Genomic DNA, 7,588 nt, shown 5'->3' with positions numbered 1-7,588 from the left:
TTCTCACTTTCACAAAAAAAATAGTTATTGAGCACCTCCTCTATGTCAAGACTGTTCTAATCATAGAGGAGAAAACAGCAATGAACAGGTTAGTCTCTGCCCTCATTGAATTTTCCTTCTAGTAGGAAAGACACATAAATATTCTATGTAAATAAAATATCAGCTAGTGTTATAAATTAAATAAGCAGAGTAAAGGGACAAGGAATGACAAGGAGGAATTTATTTTACATAAGAGAGACAGGAAAAGCCCCTTTAAAGAGGTGACACTGAGCAGATGCCACATGGGTGGGGCCGAAGCCCTGAGATAGAGATGAGTTAGTGTGGCTGAAGAACAAGACCACCGTGGTTGGAGCAAGCTCAGTGAGATGGGGATGAAGAGGTCAAAGGGCAGGCAGAGACTTCTAGGAAAGAAACAGGAAGAACTATCCTGCAGCTCCTGGAGCATAGTCCACTCCCATCCATCACAGCCACACAATACCCATGGTCGGAACCCCACTGGTACAGCCCCTGGAAGGGCCTTGCCTGCCATTTTACCCTCACTCCCTCCACCAGGCTCATTAAAAGTTACTATGCTCTACAACTGGAGGGGAAAGGACAAACTTCCAGTTTCAAAGTTAGAGCAATCAACAGCCAAGGGATTTGAAGTGGCTGGGGCCTTATTATCACAGTGTGGTAATGAGTCTCCAGAGAAGCCCCACAACTTCACTCCAGAGAGGGGGAAGCTCCCCTCAGAGGATCAATACTTGGGCCTCCAAGTTTCAAAATTCCATAGAAACCGGGAAACAATTCAAATATGCCAGGCCTGTACTAAATGCACGTAGAGTCACAAAGTCTCCCAAAAATGGCTTATACCTAAGGTCTCACTCCTGAATGTAGACGAAGGATAATCCAGCAAGATCCCTATGGTTGAGCTAAATGAATCTCATTACCCACATGTATACCTTTAGCTCAAGAGGAAAGGACAGAAGAGACTCCAAGGTCATGTCCATACGATGATTCACTTGCTCCCTCACCCATACACCCAATAGCAAGACTCTGACCCTGAGGACTTAATGTTTTGATGAAGCTAGAAAGGCAAGAAGTTCCCGAAGGCCTGGAAAACCCCTCCAAATGGGTCACCAGGAAGATCCCAGAGAACTGCTTCTCTGAGGTTACTTTGGGTCTGTGTAAGGTTGCTAAGCAGTTGGAAAATGGAGAGCACAGGGCTTGTCAAAGAGAATACAACACAACCACGCTAAATAATAATAGTTAACATTTACTGAGCACTTACTATGTGCCAAGCACTTGACACATGTCCTCTTTAATCCTCCAAGCAAACCCTACGAGCAAGGGGCTGTTATCATACCCAGTCCACCAAGCAGAAGGCTGAGGCACAGAGATAAATAAAGCACTTGCTTCCAAAGCTACATAGCTAGTTAATGGGAGAGCCCAGATTAAATCCAGGTCAGAATCCAGAACCTGTACCCCTAGGTGTTACGTGCACGGCACTCTGAAAACTATTCAGTAGCATGAATATTCTCAGTATGGCTCTGGATACGGTGAGCACCTGCTAATCTTTTGCATGAATGACTTTTTACTATCAGGGAAATTTGCCTGACCAATGTCATGGAGATTATTTTTCTTAAAAAAATCTCATATTTTTGTAAGTTCCAGGTTGGTATGAACTCTTCGTTCCCAGAAGAGTAAAGAACTGGGCTCTGTGAACTCCAGGGCCCCTCCCTGTCTGGTGCTCAGGGTTCTTTCTGATGGAACTTCTCTGGGTGATATACAAGGCAGAGGCTAATCCAGAGAGGAACCTGTAGAGCTCATTGGGTCCACTGCAGGCAGAACCTCATCTACATCCCTGCCTGGCATCATGCCACTGTTTTCAGGGCAACTGGACACCATCCTGTTAACTCTACAGTCATGTGAGCTGCAGCTGCCCCTGGGTCTCTCTGAGGAACCATTCCTGTCTCTAATTAAAGGCGTAGCCACTTCACCCCCTTTGGCGGTGTCACATGCTAGACAGAGAGCATCTATGGGATTCATAGAGACAATCAAGGCAAAGCAGCTGCGTGGTCTCTCACAGAAGGCCACCCCCATTATAGCTAATCTAAATATTTCCTGCCATACACCAGAGCGTTTCTGCTCTCCATGTGGAAAAACAACAGAGGGTAACAACTGTCTGCTTGCAATTCAAACAGCTACTTTGCCTCTTCCCATGGCTGATTCCCTTTCTTCTTTTATCATTTCTGTAGCATTTCTAGATGTCTCTTGTAATTATATATATATATAGATGATTTTTTTTCCAACTTTTTATTATGAAAATGTTCAAATGCACAGAAAAGCATAAAGAGTAATATAAAAAATACCCAAAACTCACCACCTGATCCAATTTTTTAATCTTTTAGTAAGTATCTATGCTTCTATGGATAGATGAAATGTCTAAGAATAGGAAGGAATTTAAAATATTCACAAGAAACCTAATNCATCGCGCCACTCGGCTGGCCCTATCACTTTTCTAATCAGAGCTATTTTTTAAGAACTAAAGCAAAACTCTTACTCTACAGAAATGTATTTAACATGAATGACATTCATAAATTTATGAATTAAGCCACACATTTGCTATAAAGGTCAATGACCTTAGAACAATACCTATATAAGGACAATCCTTCCAGAAAGTTTAAAGCTGCCACCTTATCCTTCTTTAACTCCAGCCACTCCCATGCCTGCCTTCCCTTTACCTGAGAATGTTAGTTGTTCTGGCAACTGGCTAATTATAATAGGTGACAAGGACAAATACTTTCAGATGCAACCAACAATTTTATGATGTACTAGCAACTCTCATGAGGATGCTACTCGTAAGTTTTTTAAAAATAGCACTAGCTTTACTATATAATTGCTGTTTTATATTAGCCACCACCTCCCTGCATTTGTGTATAATCTTAAAACCATAGAATTTTGGAGATGGGAGGGTCCTCATGCTATAACCTCCTCATTCCGCAGGTGGAGATAATAAGTTCCGCACAGGTCAAATGAGTTACCCAAGGTAACAAAGCTGTGAAAGGAGTAAAACACAGCTCTCCTGACTACAGCAGTTTGGAGGCAAACAAAGTCACTGAAGGCTGGAAGTGCATGCACAGGATTCATGGAAGATGTGAGATTCAAATTCAGCCTTAGTGTCTTTAAATAGGGGGCAGTGAGCACTGGCATGTGAGTAGAAAGAGCCGGTTACTGGGTCAGGCTACCACTTACCAGTTATTTGACTCCCTGAAGGCAGAAACTAGATTTTAATCAACGTGGTATCCCCTAAGCCTAGTACCACGTAAGGGACCTGAGAAGAGGCTGAACCATGAACGAGTGGATGAGCAAGCAAGTGGATATGAAATAGTATACTCTGGAGAAGTTTATGTAGAGAAGAAAAAAGAAGGGAGCCTCAGAGAAGGCCTTCAGTTAAAAGTCAAGAGAAGGAGTCACCACGGGAAAAAAAAGAAGAGTGGTCAGAAAGCAAACCAACAGAAACAGAATCATCCTGTGTTAGCAAGCAGGGGAGGAAAAATCCAAGATGGTAGGAGTGTCAACAGTACCAAATATATGAAGAGGTTATGAAGAACAAGAATGAACAAAATCTAATTGGGCAACTAAAAATAATAATGATAATAATAAGGCAAAATGTCTATTACTAAGCTAGCCCAGCAATATATTTTGGCTGGGCAAGAGTTGGGGTTCTAGTGCAACTGGGTAGAGCAGGTAACATCCGTCCCCAGCCTGGCACCATTGACACATTCCCTGAGAGAATCCACTTACATTAGTGCCTTGAATTGTGCAGCAAATAGAGGTAAGATATGCCCCCTCATATTTATATATATAAATTTATGTATAAAATGAGGGCTAGAACTCTGACCCTCATTAGATTCAAGGACCTCAGCATCTTTTAAGCACCCTCTTGGAACACAGTAGATCCTAAGATGCTCAGTAAAAGCAACACGCATAATTAACTGAATGTTGACTTCAAAAAAGCATTTAGAATAAATTGATATGACAGCCACAGCAGAAACTTGGCAGCAATGCGAGAACCCTCAAAATGTCACTTCTCATCTCTTCCCTGCAACCACTATTGACCCGACATGTCTCAGATCACCAGATTAGGTCAGGACCAGAGGGTTAGAGGAGTGAAAGACTCACATTTCCTCCACCCTGGCTTTAAATGTCAAGAACAGTGACAGGGATGTCACTATAAAAGCCTCCTGAGGCACTGATCCCACTGTCATTTGCACACCGCAGCCCAGCCTCTGCAAGTCAAGTGCAGGTTTGCGTCTGCTCTTTACCACTCAACAAACATTTATTGACACCTCCTATATCTCAGGCACTTTGTGTAGGTTTTGTACACACATTAGAGAACAAGCCCAGTCCTTGCCCTCCAGGAGATCATAGTCTAGAGAAGAAGATCCATAGATGAACTCCAGGGTGTGCTGGGAAATCCCTTAAATTATATGCACAATAGTGTGTCTGTGTAGATTGGGAGGAGGTGGGATGAGTCAAATTCTCAAATGGCTTCGTGATTCAAAAAAAGGTTAAGAACCACTGATTAGGGACCACTCATTTCCCTCATTTCTAAATTCTTGCCAAGTACCCAAGCACCTCTCTGGTATCTTCTACCCTTTTACTGTGTTCATAACATCCCTTCCTCACCAGCTCGTGGCAGACTCCTGGTGGCAGAGGAGGGAAGCACACCTCATGACGGTCCCTGTCCAGTAGTCCCCAGGAGCTCTGTCCCAGGAAGGTTGAGTTTTTTCAGGGAGTGGTTGCCCCTGCTCTTTTGGTTGACTTTGGGCTCATCTGGTTGGCAGACCACTGCCTGCTCCCTGACAAGCAGAATGACTAAGGAAGAATTTTTTTTTTAATTTAATACCTTCTATTTTCATTTTTCTTTTGTTTTTCAACTTAGAAGAATGAAGGATGGAAATACAGGAAAAGAAATAGCCCAGAAATTCAGTGCAAAGTGAGATGTTCAAGGAAAGAATTTTTATCTCTTTCTAAAGTACTACCTGCTTCCTGACATTTCTCCAGACTAAACATCCACTAACTGAGATGGAAAAACATGCTTTTCTTTTACAAAGAGTCCAGGAGAGCTCAGCAAGTGGTTCAGACTAGAAGGAAGAGGGCAAAGCAAGTGCATGCGCTAGGCAGAGCATTTCTGGTCTAGCAATCCTATTGTTCATGAAAATTATGAAGTGTCATTTTGAAATGTTCATTACTCTTAAGTACATTTTTGTTAGTGTGACTCAAAACACAACCCACCCACCCCCAGACACACCTCGAGCCTTTAAAAACTAGGGACAGATCCCGTTTGGTTTCCATGGAATAACACCACCATTCTCCTACCAGAATCTTTACTCTTCTGTTGATTTCTGTAAGGTATATAAGACACATTTAAAGAAAAACATGTACTGGAGTATTCTAATGAGCTTGAACCGTAATATTTTTGAAAAGGTAATGACTCGAATCCAGAATAAGCTATTTTTAAATTATCAGCATTTTCGAATTCAGTTTTGGGATAGACTGATTGTTTTGAAAAAAACACTTCAAAGGCTTTACAGCAGTAAATCCAAAATCGTGTCTTCAATGGCTTAAGACCATGCTGGGCTATACTGCTCTCCTTTATGACACTGAGATGACTTGCACTGTGAGAAGAAACCCATCTCTTTTCTATACTAGAATTTCCTCCTAGTACCCCAAAGCTTTTGAAAAAGCTTTTTTGGTAAGTGCTACAGCTTGTCCTGATGTACTTGCTCAGATAATAGAGGAGTCTTTGTCTGCACTTGGGGTGAGGAGGCGTGGGAAAAGCAGTAGCAGTTGGAGAAGCTGGTCACATGATGGCCAGACCAGCAGAACTGCAGAACCAGCAGAGGTCGGCAGAAAACGTAAGCATTCCTCTGGGAATTACATGGGAGGGGGCCCAGTAAACTACTAAACTTTCAGTTGTCAATCAGGATATGGGCTTGGACTCTTGTGACTTTTAAGCACCAAAGGGAAGACCAGAGAAGCCAAAGCCTTCAGAGTTAGTTAGCTAACTAGGTAGTTAGTTAGTTAGTTACTTGAGTTGCCTCAAATGGTTCACGGCCACACGTCATGAATGTATGAGCAGAAAGACTTAAAGGAGTTCAGAGGAAGGAAAGGTGTGCTCTTCCTCATAATATCTGGAAAGGCTTCACAAAGGAATTTGAACTAGGTCTTGAAGAGGGGGTGGCAAGTGGAAAGTGGGAGGAGTGGGGAGGGCACTCCTGTGAGGAGAAATGGCAGGGGCCAAAGCAGGAAGGCGCCAAAGTGCAAGGTGCGCTTTAAACAAGGAAATGGCCCTGTCTGTCTGGAAGCAAGTTTATATTCTTCAGTATCCATTCTCCATACTTCATATCAGTTTAGGACCCATTCTTGAGGCCCAGGGATAAGAACATATTAATCTGGTGCCAGTGGAGCAATCAAAGGAGCTGAAGACATAATGTATTAACTGGTGCTAGCTTTCAGAGAGAGGTCAATCGTCCCAAAAAGACAGGAACTGGTCTAAGTGATTCACCCTTGGTTTTCTCATGCCTCACATCCTCCTCTCAAAAAGCATTCCTACATCTTATACCCAAAACCCCTGAAAAATGCTGCAAAAAGTACTCAGGTCTCCCCTTCTCCCCCTACCCCACAGCTATTCTGCTCCATGCAAAGACTCCTCTGAGCAAGAGGTGTGTTGCTGGGCCAGCCAAGTGACTCAGTTGGTTAAGAGCTCACTCAAGAGTGCGAGCTCTGAGCAACAGCGGTTCGATTCCTGGCCCGAGCTGAGCTGCCACTGGGCTGCCAACAGGTGGCAGGATGGCTCAGCTAAAGAAAAAAAAAAAAGAGGTGTGTTGCTGTTCTCACTTTCACAAAAAAAATAGTTATTGAGCACCTCCTCTATGTCAAGACTGTTCTAATCATAGAGGAGAAAACAGCAATGAACAGGTTAGTCTCTGCCCTCATTGAATTTTCCTTCTAGTAGGAAAGACACATAAATATTCTATGTAAATAAAATATCAGCTAGTGTTATAAATTAAATAAGCAGAGTAAAGGGACAAGGAATGACAAGGAGGAATTTATTTTACATAAGAGAGACAGGAAAAGCCCCTTTAAAGAGGTGACACTGAGCAGATGCCACATGGGTGGGGCCGAAGCCCTGAGATAGAGATGAGTTAGTGTGGCTGAAGAACAAGACCACTGTGGTTGGAGCAAGCTCAGTGAGATGGGGATGAAGAGGTCAAAGGGCAGGCAGAGACTTCTAGGAAAGAAACAGGAAGAACTATCCTGCAGCTCCTGGAGCATAGTCCACTCCCATCCATCACAGCCACACAATACCCATGGTCGGAACCCCACTGGTACAGCCCTTGGAAGGGCCTTGCCTGCCATTTTACCCTCACTCCCTCCACCAGGCTCATTAAAAGTTACTATGCTCTACAACTGGAGGGGAAAGGACAAACTTCCAGTTTCAAAGTTAGAGCAATCAACAGCCAAGGGATTTGAAGTGGCTGGGGCCTTATTATCACAGTGTGGTAATGAGTCTCCAGAGAAGCCCCACAACTTCACTCCA

At 43.2% G+C, this 7,588-nt stretch overlaps 1 pseudogene; it reads left to right on the top strand.

Moving 5' to 3' along the window:
• The first annotated feature begins 1,523 nt into the window (after positions 1 to 1,523).
• The window catches only part of LOC109393621 (sodium/bile acid cotransporter 7 pseudogene), a 12,585-nt pseudogene continuing 6,520 nt past the window's right edge, over positions 1,524 to 7,588 (top strand).

Source organism: Hipposideros armiger, unplaced genomic scaffold (assembly GCF_001890085.2).
Source record: "Hipposideros armiger isolate ML-2016 unplaced genomic scaffold, ASM189008v1 scaffold_385, whole genome shotgun sequence".
Classification (NCBI taxonomy): Eukaryota; Metazoa; Chordata; class Mammalia; order Chiroptera; family Hipposideridae; genus Hipposideros; species Hipposideros armiger.
Note: the sequence above shows the minus strand (reverse complement) of the source record. Positions and strands in the feature narration are given on the sequence as shown.